Source organism: Meles meles, chromosome 1 (assembly GCF_922984935.1).
Source record: "Meles meles chromosome 1, mMelMel3.1 paternal haplotype, whole genome shotgun sequence".
NCBI lineage: Eukaryota > Metazoa > Chordata > Mammalia > Carnivora > Mustelidae > Meles > Meles meles.
The window spans coordinates 68,393,724-68,407,511 of record NC_060066.1 but is presented as its reverse complement, the minus strand read 5'-3'; the positions used below and the strand labels follow the sequence as shown (position 1 = coordinate 68,407,511).

The 13,788-nt window shown below is 49.0% G+C and overlaps 1 long non-coding RNA gene across 2 annotated transcripts in view; it reads left to right on the top strand.

Annotated features, from left to right (window-relative positions):
- LOC123927455 overlaps positions 1-5,607 on the top strand; it is a 21,093-nt gene extending 15,486 nt beyond the window's left edge. The window contains exon 3 of one of the 2 annotated variants that reach the window (XR_006815466.1): positions 5,569-5,607. This is a non-coding gene — a long non-coding RNA (uncharacterized LOC123927455). Of the gene's footprint in view, positions 1-67; positions 116-5,568 lie in introns of those variants that run through there. The other variant, XR_006815467.1, reaches the window with a different exon arrangement.
- Positions 5,608-13,788: the final 8,181 nt, after the last annotated feature.

Genomic DNA, 13,788 nt, shown 5'->3' with positions numbered 1-13,788 from the left:
CATCTGTATACTCTTTGGTAAAGTGTTTCGGTCTTTTGCCCTTTTTTTTTGTTTTTGTTCTTTTCAGACTGGATGGCTTGCTTCTTTGGGGGTCAACTTTTGAGGTTCTCTCCTTCCGACAGGAGTCCTTTATCAGGTATGTGGTTTGCACCTATTTTCTCCCAGTTTGTAGCTTCCCTTTTGGGTCTTCTTCACAAGGTGTTTCACACATGACAGACTTCCAATTCTGATTGTTGGATCATGTCTAATGAATCAACTCTTCTTGAACGGAACATGAGTTGATGTCCAGTCGGAGGATTCTTTACCTAGCTGTCCATTCTGGACATTTTTTTCCCTAGAAGATTTATCATTTTACATAGCAGGCGGTGATTAATTTTGAGTTAATTTAACAAAAATTTTTTTCTTTTTGAGAGAGTGAGCATGCGCATGAGTGGGGCGTGGGGTGGAGGGAGAAGCGAAAAGAGCGTCCTTAAGCAGACTCCCCAGTGAGCTTGGAGCCTGATTTTGTCCCGGGACCCTGAGAGCATGACAAGAGCCGAAATTAAGAGCTGGCTGCCTCAGCGACTGAGTCACCCAGGCGCCACGAGTTCAGTTTTGTACAGAGGATGAGCCTTCGATTGTGGTCCTCGTCCTCCTCGTCCTCCACCTCCACCTCCTCCTCCTCTCTGCCCCTCCCTCTTCTTCTTCTCCTTCTTCTTCTTTGTCTCTGGAAGTCCACTTGCTCTAGCACCATTTATTCAAAACGCTGTGACTCCTCCATTGAATTGCTTTTCCCCTTTGTCAGAATCCCATTGACATGTTGATGGTTGGTCTCTTTCTGGGTTTGATCCTGTTCCACTTATCTATCTTTATACTGTTCCATTTGTCTATCCCTTCACCAACACCACACATATTTGATTACTATAGCTGTAGATCTTGAAACTGGGTGGAAGGATTCCTTTGGTTTTCTTCTTTAGTTTTATTTTCTCATCTTTTTCTAGGTTCTGACGTGGAGAGCTTATTGTTTTGAGACAGAGAGAGAGAGAGAGAGAGAGAGAGAGAGAGAGAGAGACAGGGAAGGGGTACAGAGAGAGAGAGAGAGAGAGAGAGAGAGATTATTAAACAGCCTCCATGCCCAGCACCAGCACAATGCAGGTTCAGTCTCACAACCTCGAGTTTAATCATGACCCGAGTCAAAATCAAGAGTTGGACTAACTGACTGAGCCTCCCAGATGCTCCTCCTCCTTTCTAACATAGGCAGTGATTGCTCTACATGGTGCTGTCCATTGATTGTGCTGTGTCCCACACATTTTCATATGTTGTATGTTCATTTTCCTTCACTTCAATGCATTGAGATTTGATCTTTGATCTTTGATCATCTAGAAGGTCACTTTCTCAGTGTTTGGATATTTGTTCGTTTTCTCCTTTGGATACCTAGTTTGCTTTTTAAATATATATTTTTTAATGTTGAAATTGTACTTCCGAGAAATTGATCGATAGGGTTGTCTTTGTTTCAGGTGTACAATAGAGCGATTCCCCTCCCCTACCCCACCTGCTGTCAGCTCCGGTTGCAGGCACTGATGTGCCTTGGAGACTCAGGTGCACCTCCCCCACCCCTCCTCCCTTCAGCTCCTGTTGCCAGGCACTGGTTTGCGTTGGAGACGGAACCCTCGTAGGGGTTCCAAGCACTTCCTAGTGGCCCAGAAGACACTGGTGATCGGAGACCAAGCCACAAGGCTCTTTGGAGCCAGCTGGTGGCCATCCAAATGCCTCCCCACACAGTTCTGGAGCCGCTGTGGGCTGTCCTGGAGCAGCTGTGGGCTGCTGGGTTGGTGATAGATGAACGTTGGCCACATGTGCCACGAGTCTCTGGGTTTCGCTGGGAGATCCTGGTGTGCACTGCAGTGGTGGTGTTCCTGGGAAAGAGTGCACTCAGCTTCCGAAGAAGAAAGGGGCAGTGTGCCCAGAACGAGGAAGTCTCTGGAAAAGGCATGGAGAAGACCGAACCGGACGCACAAGGCCGTGGAGCTGTCGCATCATCCGAGCCGAAGGCCAGTCCTCTCCCGTTCCAGCTTCTTGCTCTGGCTGCCCTGAATCAAGATGCCGGGTGTTGGTCAGTGGGAAACACCACGCAACTGCTGAAGGGAGTTCGGGAAAGGCTGTTGAAGAGCCCTCACCAGCTGCCTCATGAAAATCCCATCTGTGGAGCAGCCCAGGAAGATGGAGAAGCCCTGGTGAGGAAAACACCAGAAGGCTTCAAGGACAGCCGTGATCTGCAGGCAAGTGCAGACCCGCTGGTTCAGGAGATTGGCAGCTGTGGACAGAGAGTGCAGGACGAGGCAGGGCAGGCAGGCAGGCCAGAGCTTCCTGAAGGAGGAGTGCGGCGGCAGGCCAGCGCTGAGGGCCAGAGCCAACAGCACACCCTCAGCCAGATCCTCCTGAAGGGGATGCATGTGCTAGAGCTGCTTGGAGATCATCTGGAAGGTGGGGGCTCAAGGAGGCAGGTGGAGACTGGCTCCTCCTCCCCTGACCACGTGCCCTCAGGCGGGAGCCCCGTGAACCAATTAAAGCCGTCCAGGGCACTGAAGAAGGCACGTCAGAGGAATGAAGAGCTCCCAAGAAACCCAACAAGCCACCAAGCTGAGCAAGGACCTGTTCACCTTCGGAACACCCTCCTGGACGGTGAGATTCCGAAGTTGCGCCTGAAGCTTGAGCCAGAGCCGAAGCTGTGCGAAGAGCACCTCAGACACCTGGAGAGGAAGATGATGGAGGAGAAGGCACGCTGCCTGCAAGTGAAGAACGAGCTTGCCAAGGTGCGCAGGAAGGCGGATGCTGCCCACTGGCACTTGGGCCTCTCTAGGAACATGACCGCCCACCTGCACCGAGAATGGCAGAAAATCGCCTCCTTGCATGAGCGGGAGCTCCTCCTGGTGGAGAAGAGGAGTGAGGAGAGCCAGAAGGCTGTCCTGTGGGCAGAGAGGGAGTTCCAAAGGCTCCAGGCCCAAAACCATTGCCTCAGGCAGAAGCTGGCCAACTCTGGGCCCAAGGTCCAGCCTGTCTCCGGGGGGCCTCCTGCTCCTGCTCCTGCTGTTCCGGGCACAGCCTCCAAATACCCTCAAGGGCCAAAGGCTCCCCTGAAACCCAGGAAGCCCAAGAAGGGAGCAAGGGTGCACTGGCCAGACTCCAAGTTCTCGGGTCCCCTGCAGGTCTGATTCCCTTGCCCAGCAGCCACCAACACTCACAACCAGAGCACAAAAGCTCCTGTGCTTACCCCTTCAGCCATACCCATGGCTCCTTTGACTTGAGATCCACCCCATCCTTTAGCCTGATGCTCCATATTCCCTGGAGCCGTATGAGTGTGAGAGAGTATTTTTCAGTGTTCAGCGTAACACAAATAAAAATAAAAATATCCAATGGCTGAGACTCCTGCTACTGAGAATGGATTTGATTAAGGGATTCTATGCCAAGCAAGGGATGGTTTGAAGTGTCTTTTATCGATTCCTTAATCGTCCCAATAACCCAGTGTGTCATGTCTGACTGAGGTTCAGACAGGGGAAACAACTTGCCCCAAGATCACACAGCTAGTGAATTTCAGAGCTCCCGTTCCAAACCAGGGTTGTCTAATGATCACCTGCTGTGCCAATAACTTCTACTACTATGCCTACTACTGTTCTTCTTCTTCTTCTTCTTCTTCTTCTTCTTCTTCTTCTTCTTCTTCTTCTTCTTCTTCTTCCTCTTCTTCTTCTTCTTCTTCTTCTTCTTCTTCTTCTTCTTCTTCTTCTTCTTCTTCTTCTTCTTCTTCTTCTTCTTCTTTCTTTCTTCTTTCTTTCTTCTTTCTTTCTTCTTTCTTTCTTCTTTCTTTCTTCTTTCTTTCTTCTTTCTTCTTCTTTCTTCTTCTTCTTCTTCTTCTTCTTCTTCTTCTTCTTCTTCTTCTTCTTCTTCTTCTTCTTCTTCTTCTTCTTCTTCTTCTTCTTCCTTCTTTTCTTCTTCTTCTTTCTTTCTTCTTTCTTTCTTCTTTCTTCTTCTTTCTTCTTCTTTCTTCTTCTTCTTCTTCTTCTTCTTCTTCTTCTTCTTCTTCGAGACAGAAAGGGTGACGGCGCACACATACACACACACACACACAAAGGAACACACACACATGCAGGCGGGGGAGGGGCCGAGTTAGATTCCTCGACAGGCTTCGGACTCAAGTGCTGAACCAGACGCTGGTCTGGATTTCCCAGATCACGTGATCAGCCCTGAACCGAAATCAGGAGCCAGACACTGACCTGACAGGCACCCTTGGGCAAGGAACTTCTAGGCAAGCTGCTGAAGGATCCCAGAAGGGCTTGGTAAAATGTTCCCCTCGTTCACGTCCTAGGATGTGATGATTCTATGCAAAGATAATAGTGCATATAATATAATCTAACATAATATATAATAATATAAGGATGCAGAGATTATAGTGGTGGCTAGCTGAGGTCAAGTCCCAGCCAAGTAGGGAGGGCAGCCTTTAAGGGTCTCCAACGATTCCCATCTTGGGTACACATCGTTTTGTGTTCCATACTCTACCTCTTGATTCGAGTCAGAACTACTGACTCCCTTGTAAAGGACAGAATGTGGCCAAAGTTTTAGGATGTCCCTTCGGAGGTGAGTTTACAAAGAGACTGGTCTCCTCTTGGGCTTGCCCGCCCTCCGTCCCTCCCTCCCTCATCTGTTCCCAGGGAAGCCAGCTGCTCCTTGGGAGCTTTATGCTGGAGAGGCCCATGGGGCAAGGAATGACTATTTCTTGCTTCCAGCAATGGAGGGCCTCTGGCTGCTCACAGCCAGCTGAGTGAGCCCAAAAGCAGACTTACCCCCAACAAGCCCGCAGATGACTGAAGATCCAGAGGCCCTCTGGACTGCAGCCTTGTGAGAGATCCTGAGCCACAGGGACCTGGCTAGTTGCACCTGGATGGCTGGCCCACAGAAACCATATCAGGTTATGAATGTTGTTTTAGGCCCATTGGTTCGGGGAGAACCTTCAAGAAAGACAGGAGTGGGAAGCCAAATGTTTGGCTTCTGACCCACCCCCCCTCTCCTGGGGTTGAAATTCCAGGGAAATCAAGAGATGGTAGAAACGCCTGAGAGATGAGGGTAAACAATGGAAGAGAGAGGACATCTATTCTGATCGCCATGGATCTCTCTGAGAGGACATCCTCCGACTTGATCCTCCTGTGTCGAAGGGTGGCAAATGCAGGGGGAGACACCTGGCAGTGTGGTCCAAGTCGGCTGAGAGCACTCGACCCAGCCCCACAGAGCCTCCTAGAAGGCAGAGAAAGAGCCCAGAAGTTCCCTGGGGCCCCTAGAGAAGGCCCCGAGAGAATGAGAAGAGTTGAAAGCCTGGGACCTGGTCGTTGGACTTCTAGACTGGAGGGGAGATGGCCTGTGGAAGGGCCACTGCCCGCAACCCCTGTTGGACCAGACCCCTCCTGTCTGCTTTGGGAGACTGGGGGTGAATATGAGAATGAATTCATGGAGAAGAGATGGTGTTCTAATGCTTGGTTTCAACTTCTTGAAATCCTTTCAACTTCTTGAAATCGTTGACATTCCTTTTCTCCTTGTCCCCAGGACCACCATGAATGGGAAGGGGCCTTCAAAGAAGCAAGATGAGAACATCTCTTACAAGGCTGTCCAGTGTCAATATCCAACCACTGCAGTCACTTCTACCCCCTTGGCAGCCCCACTGCTTCCATCAGGACACAGATCCGTTCCTGTACAGGTTTTTGAGCAAACGTAAGTTTGGATTTCTCTCAGAGAAATGCCAAGAGTGCAATGACTGGGGTCCTAGGGTGGTTGCAAGTCTAGTTTTCAGAGAAACTGTGTGGAGGGTTGGGTCACTCTACTGTGCACCCGAAAAGCATATTCTACTGCTTGTTCCCTGGAATTTAAATCCAGGCCTTGAAAAAGAAAAGGAACTGTGAACTGTTTTCAAGAGGGAGCTCTATCATCTTCCATTCCCAACAGCGATGCAGGAGCGATCCAGTCGTTCCACATCCTGCCTTGCATTGGGGAGTGGGGTCTCTCTCTCCCTCTCGGGTGCATTTGGTTTGCATCATGCTGATAGGTGTGCAGTGAGAGCTCATTGGAGTTTGAATTTGAATTGCCCCGATGGTAACTTTTTATGGGATTTCCATCTGTATACTCTTTGGTAAAGTGTTTCGGTCTTTTGCCCTTTTTTTTTGTTTTTGTTCTTTTCAGACTGGATGGCTTGCTTCTTTGGGGGTCAACTTTTGAGGTTCTCTCCTTCCGACAGGAGTCCTTTATCAGGTATGTGGTTTGCACCTATTTTCTCCCAGTTTGTAGCTTCCCTTTTGGGTCTTCTTCACAAGGTGTTTCACACATGACAGACTTCCAATTCTGATTGTTGGATCATGTCTAATGAATCAACTCTTCTTGAACGGAACATGATTTGATGTCCAGTCGGAGGATTCTTTACCTAGCTGTCCATTCTGGACATTTTTTTCCCTAGAAGATTTATCATTTTACATAGCAGGCGGTGATTAATTTTGAGTTAATTTAACAAAAATTTTTTTGTTTTTGAGAGAGTGAGCATGCGCATGAGTGGGGCGTGGGGTGGAGGGAGAAGCGAAAAGAGCGTCCTTAAGCAGACTCCCCAGTGAGCTTGGAGCCTGATTTTGTCCCGGGACCCTGAGAGCATGACAAGAGCCGAAATTAAGAGCTGGCTGCCTCAGCGACTGAGTCACCCAGGCGCCACGAGTTCAGTTTTGTACAGAGGATGAGCCTTCGATTGTGGTCCTCGTCCTCCTCGTCCTCCACCTCCACCTCCTCCTCCTCTCTGCCCCTCCCTCTTCTTCTTCTCCTTCTTCTTCTTTGTCTCTGGAAGTCCACTTGCTCTAGCACCATTTATTCAAAACGCTGTGACTCCTCCATTGAATTGCTTTTCCCCTTTGTCAGAATCCCATTGACATGTTGATGGTTGGTCTCTTTCTGGGTTTGATCCTGTTCCACTTATCTATCTTTATACTGTTCCATTTGTCTATCCCTTCACCAACACCACACATATTTGATTACTATAGCTGTAGATCTTGAAACTGGGTGGAAGGATTCCTTTGGTTTTCTTCTTTAGTTTTATTTTCTCATCTTTTTCTAGGTTCTGACGTGGAGAGCTTATTGTTTTGAGACAGAGAGAGAGAGAGAGAGAGAGATAGAGAGAGAGACAGGGAAGGGGTACAGAGAGAGAGAGAGAGAGAGAGAGAGAGATTATTAAACAGCCTCCATGCCCAGCACCAGCACAATGCAGGTTCAGTCTCACAACCTCGAGTTTAATCATGACCCGAGTCAAAATCAAGAGTTGGACTAACTGACTGAGCCTCCCAGATGCTCCTCCTCCTTTCTAACATAGGCAGTGATTGCTCTACATGGTGCTGTCCATTGATTGTGCTGTGTCCCACACATTTTCATATGTTGTATGTTCATTTTCCTTCACTTCAATGCATTGAGATTTGATCTTTGATCTTTGATCATCTAGAAGGTCACTTTCTCAGTGTTTGGATATTTGTTCGTTTTCTCCTTTGGATACCTAGTTTGCTTTTTAAATATATATTTTTTAATGTTGAAATTGTACTTCCGAGAAATTGATCGATAGGGTTGTCTTTGTTTCAGGTGTACAATAGAGCGATTCCCCTCCCCTACCCCACCTGCTGTCAGCTCCGGTTGCAGGCACTGATGTGCCTTGGAGACTCAGGTGCACCTCCCCCACCCCTCCTCCCTTCAGCTCCTGTTGCCAGGCACTGGTTTGCGTTGGAGACGGAACCCTCGTAGGGGTTCCAAGCACTTCCTAGTGGCCCAGAAGACACTGGTGATCGGAGACCAAGCCACAAGGCTCTTTGGAGCCAGCTGGTGGCCATCCAAATGCCTCCCCACACAGTTCTGGAGCCGCTGTGGGCTGTCCTGGAGCAGCTGTGGGCTGCTGGGTTGGTGATAGATGAACGTTGGCCACATGTGCCACGAGTCTCTGGGTTTCGCTGGGAGATCCTGGTGTGCACTGCAGTGGTGGTGTTCCTGGGAAAGAGTGCACTCAGCTTCCGAAGAAGAAAGGGGCAGTGTGCCCAGAACGAGGAAGTCTCTGGAAAAGGCATGGAGAAGACCGAACCGGACGCACAAGGCCGTGGAGCTGTCGCATCATCCGAGCCGAAGGCCAGTCCTCTCCCGTTCCAGCTTCTTGCTCTGGCTGCCCTGAATCAAGATGCCGGGTGTTGGTCAGTGGGAAACACCACGCAACTGCTGAAGGGAGTTCGGGAAAGGCTGTTGAAGAGCCCTCACCAGCTGCCTCATGAAAATCCCATCTGTGGAGCAGCCCAGGAAGATGGAGAAGCCCTGGTGAGGAAAACACCAGAAGGCTTCAAGGACAGCCGTGATCTGCAGGCAAGTGCAGACCCGCTGGTTCAGGAGATTGGCAGCTGTGGACAGAGAGTGCAGGACGAGGCAGGGCAGGCAGGCAGGCCAGAGCTTCCTGAAGGAGGAGTGCGGCGGCAGGCCAGCGCTGAGGGCCAGAGCCAACAGCACACCCTCAGCCAGATCCTCCTGAAGGGGATGCATGTGCTAGAGCTGCTTGGAGATCATCTGGAAGGTGGGGGCTCAAGGAGGCAGGTGGAGACTGGCTCCTCCTCCCCTGACCACGTGCCCTCAGGCGGGAGCCCCGTGAACCAATTAAAGCCGTCCAGGGCACTGAAGAAGGCACGTCAGAGGAATGAAGAGCTCCCAAGAAACCCAACAAGCCACCAAGCTGAGCAAGGACCTGTTCACCTTCGGAACACCCTCCTGGACGGTGAGATTCCGAAGTTGCGCCTGAAGCTTGAGCCAGAGCCGAAGCTGTGCGAAGAGCACCTCAGACACCTGGAGAGGAAGATGATGGAGGAGAAGGCACGCTGCCTGCAAGTGAAGAACGAGCTTGCCAAGGTGCGCAGGAAGGCGGATGCTGCCCACTGGCACTTGGGCCTCTCTAGGAACATGACCGCCCACCTGCACCGAGAATGGCAGAAAATCGCCTCCTTGCATGAGCGGGAGCTCCTCCTGGTGGAGAAGAGGAGTGAGGAGAGCCAGAAGGCTGTCCTGTGGGCAGAGAGGGAGTTCCAAAGGCTCCAGGCCCAAAACCATTGCCTCAGGCAGAAGCTGGCCAACTCTGGGCCCAAGGTCCAGCCTGTCTCCGGGGGGCCTCCTGCTCCTGCTCCTGCTGTTCCGGGCACAGCCTCCAAATACCCTCAAGGGCCAAAGGCTCCCCTGAAACCCAGGAAGCCCAAGAAGGGAGCAAGGGTGCACTGGCCAGACTCCAAGTTCTCGGGTCCCCTGCAGGTCTGATTCCCTTGCCCAGCAGCCACCAACACTCACAACCAGAGCACAAAAGCTCCTGTGCTTACCCCTTCAGCCATACCCATGGCTCCTTTGACTTGAGATCCACCCCATCCTTTAGCCTGATGCTCCATATTCCCTGGAGCCGTATGAGTGTGAGAGAGTATTTTTCAGTGTTCAGCGTAACACAAATAAAAATAAAAATATCCAATGGCTGAGACTCCTGCTACTGAGAATGGATTTGATTAAGGGATTCTATGCCAAGCAAGGGATGGTTTGAAGTGTCTTTTATCGATTCCTTAATCGTCCCAATAACCCAGTGTGTCATGTCTGACTGAGGTTCAGACAGGGGAAACAACTTGCCCCAAGATCACACAGCTAGTGAATTTCAGAGCTCCCGTTCCAAACCAGGGTTGTCTAATGATCACCTGCTGTGCCAATAACTTCTACTACTATGCCTACTACTGTTCTTCTTCTTCTTCTTCTTCTTCTTCTTCTTCTTCTTCTTCTTCTTCTTCTTCTTCTTCTTCTTCTTCTTCTTCTTCTTCTTCTTCTTCTTCTTCTTCTTCTTCTTCTTCTTCTTCTTCTTCTTCTTCTTCTTCTTCTTCTTCTTCTTCTTCTTCTTCTTCTTCTTCTTCTTCTTCTTCTTCTTCTTCTTCTTTCTTCTTTCTTTCTTCTTTCTTTCTTCTTTCTTTCTTCTTTCTTTCTTCTTTCTTTCTTCTTTCTTTCTTCTTTCTTTCTTCTTTCTTCTTCTTCTTCTTCTTCTTCTTCTTCTTCTTCTTCCTTCTTCTTCTTCTTCTTCCTTCTTTTCTTCTTCTTCTTTCTTTCTTCTTTCTTCTTCTTCTTCTTCTTCTTCTTCTTCTTCTTCTTCTTCTTCTTCTTCTTCTTCTTCTTCTTCTTCGAGACAGAAAGGGTGACGGCGCACACATACACACACACACACACAAAGGAACACACACACATGCAGGCGGGGGAGGGGCCGAGTTAGATTCCTCGACAGGCTTCGGACTCAAGTGCTGAACCAGACGCTGGTCTGGATTTCCCAGATCACGTGATCAGCCCTGAACCGAAATCAGGAGCCAGACACTGACCTGACAGGCACCCTTGGGCAAGGAACTTCTAGGCAAGCTGCTGAAGGATCCCAGAAGGGCTTGGTAAAATGTTCCCCTCGTTCACGTCCTAGGATGTGATGATTCTATGCAAAGATAATAGTGCATATAATATAATCTAACATAATATATAATAATATAAGGATGCAGAGATTATAGTGGTGGCTAGCTGAGGTCAAGTCCCAGCCAAGTAGGGAGGGCAGCCTTTAAGGGTCTCCAACGATTCCCATCTTGGGTACACATCGTTTTGTGTTCCATACTCTACCTCTTGATTCGAGTCAGAACTACTGACTCCCTTGTAAAGGACAGAATGTGGCCAAAGTTTTAGGATGTCCCTTCGGAGGTGAGTTTACAAAGAGACTGGTCTCCTCTTGGGCTTGCCCGCCCTCCGTCCCTCCCTCCCTCATCTGTTCCCAGGGAAGCCAGCTGCTCCTTGGGAGCTTTATGCTGGAGAGGCCCATGGGGCAAGGAATGACTATTTCTTGCTTCCAGCAATGGAGGGCCTCTGGCTGCTCACAGCCAGCTGAGTGAGCCCAAAAGCAGACTTACCCCCAACAAGCCCGCAGATGACTGAAGATCCAGAGGCCCTCTGGACTGCAGCCTTGTGAGAGATCCTGAGCCACAGGGACCTGGCTAGTTGCACCTGGATGGCTGGCCCACAGAAACCATATCAGGTTATGAATGTTGTTTTAGGCCCATTGGTTCGGGGAGAACCTTCAAGAAAGACAGGAGTGGGAAGCCAAATGTTTGGCTTCTGACCCACCCCCCCCTCTCCTGGGGTTGAAATTCCAGGGAAATCAAGAGATGGTAGAAACGCCTGAGAGATGAGGGTAAACAATGGAAGAGAGAGGACATCTATTCTGATCGCCATGGATCTCTCTGAGAGGACATCCTCCGACTTGATCCTCCTGTGTCGAAGGGTGGCAAATGCAGGGGGAGACACCTGGCAGTGTGGTCCAAGTCGGCTGAGAGCACTCGACCCAGCCCCACAGAGCCTCCTAGAAGGCAGAGAAAGAGCCCAGAAGTTCCCTGGGGCCCCTAGAGAAGGCCCCGAGAGAATGAGAAGAGTTGAAAGCCTGGGACCTGGTCGTTGGACTTCTAGACTGGAGGGGAGATGGCCTGTGGAAGGGCCACTGCCCGCAACCCCTGTTGGACCAGACCCCTCCTGTCTGCTTTGGGAGACTGGGGGTGAATATGAGAATGAATTCATGTAGAAGAGATGGTGTTCTAATGCTTGGTTTCAACTTCTTGAAATCCTTTCAACTTCTTGAAATCGTTGACATTCCTTTTCTCCTTGTCCCCAGGACCACCATGAATGGGAAGGGGCCTTCAAAGAAGCAAGATGAGAACATCTCTTACAAGGCTGTCCAGTGTCAATATTCTACCCCCTTGGCAGCCCCACTGCTTCCATCAGGACACAGATCCGTTCCTGTACAGGTTTTTGAGCAAACGTAAGTTTGGATTTCTCTCAGAGAAATGCCAAGAGTGCAATGACTGGGGTCCTAGGGTGGTTGCAAGTCTAGTTTTCAGAGAAACTGTGTGGAGGGTTGGGTCACTCTACTGTGCACCCGAAAAGCATATTCTACTGCTTGTTCCCTGGAATTTAAATCCAGGCCTTGAAAAAGAAAAGGAACTGTGAACTGTTTTCAAGAGGGAGCTCTATCATCTTCCATTCCCAACAGCGATGCAGGAGCGATCCAGTCGTTCCACATCCTGCCTTGCATTGGGGAGTGGGGTCTCTCTCTCCCTCTCGGGTGCATTTGGTTTGCATCATGCTGATAGGTGTGCAGTGAGAGCTCATTGGAGTTTGAATTTGAATTGCCCCGATGGTAACTTTTTATGGGATTTCCATCTGTATACTCTTTGGTAAAGTGTTTCGGTCTTTTGCCCTTTTTTTTTGTTTTTGTTCTTTTCAGACTGGATGGCTTGCTTCTTTGGGGGTCAACTTTTGAGGTTCTCTCCTTCCGACAGGAGTCCTTTATCAGGTATGTGGTTTGCACCTATTTTCTCCCAGTTTGTAGCTTCCCTTTTGGGTCTTCTTCACAAGGTGTTTCACACATGACAGACTTCCAATTCTGATTGTTGGATCATGTCTAATGAATCAACTCTTCTTGAACGGAACATGAGTTGATGTCCAGTCGGAGGATTCTTTACCTAGCTGTCCATTCTGGACATTTTTTTCCCTAGAAGATTTATCATTTTACATAGCAGGCGGTGATTAATTTTGAGTTAATTTAACAAAAATTTTTTTCTTTTTGAGAGAGTGAGCATGCGCATGAGTGGGGCGTGGGGTGGAGGGAGAAGCGAAAAGAGCGTCCTTAAGCAGACTCCCCAGTGAGCTTGGAGCCTGATTTTGTCCCGGGACCCTGAGAGCATGACAAGAGCCGAAATTAAGAGCTGGCTGCCTCAGCGACTGAGTCACCCAGGCGCCACGAGTTCAGTTTTGTACAGAGGATGAGCCTTCGATTGTGGTCCTCGTCCTCCTCGTCCTCCACCTCCACCTCCTCCTCCTCTCTGCCCCTCCCTCTTCTTCTTCTCCTTCTTCTTCTTTGTCTCTGGAAGTCCACTTGCTCTAGCACCATTTATTCAAAACGCTGTGACTCCTCCATTGAATTGCTTTTCCCCTTTGTCAGAATCCCATTGACATGTTGATGGTTGGTCTCTTTCTGGGTTTGATCCTGTTCCACTTATCTATCTTTATACTGTTCCATTTGTCTATCCCTTCACCAACACCACACATATTTGATTACTATAGCTGTAGATCTTGAAACTGGGTGGAAGGATTCCTTTGGTTTTCTTCTTTAGTTTTATTTTCTCATCTTTTTCTAGGTTCTGACGTGGAGAGCTTATTGTTTTGAGACAGAGAGAGAGAGAGAGAGAGAGAGAGAGAGAGAGACAGGGAAGGGGTACAGAGAGAGAGAGAGAGAGAGAGAGAGAGATTATTAAACAGCCTCCATGCCCAGCACCAGCACAATGCAGGTTCAGTCTCACAACCTCGAGTTTAATCATGACCCGAGTCAAAATCAAGAGTTGGACTAACTGACTGAGCCTCCCAGATGCTCCTCCTCCTTTCTAACATAGGCAGTGATTGCTCTACATGGTGCTGTCCATTGATTGTGCTGTGTCCCACACATTTTCATATGTTGTATGTTCATTTTCCTTCACTTCAATGCATTGAGATTTGATCTTTGATCTTTGATCATCTAGAAGGTCACTTTCTCAGTGTTTGGATATTTGTTCGTTTTCTCCTTTGGATACCTAGTTTGCTTTTTAAATATATATTTTTTAATGTTGAAATTGTACTTCCGAGAAATTGATCGATAGGGTTGTCTTTGTTTCAGGTGTACAATAGAGCGATTCCCCTCCCCTA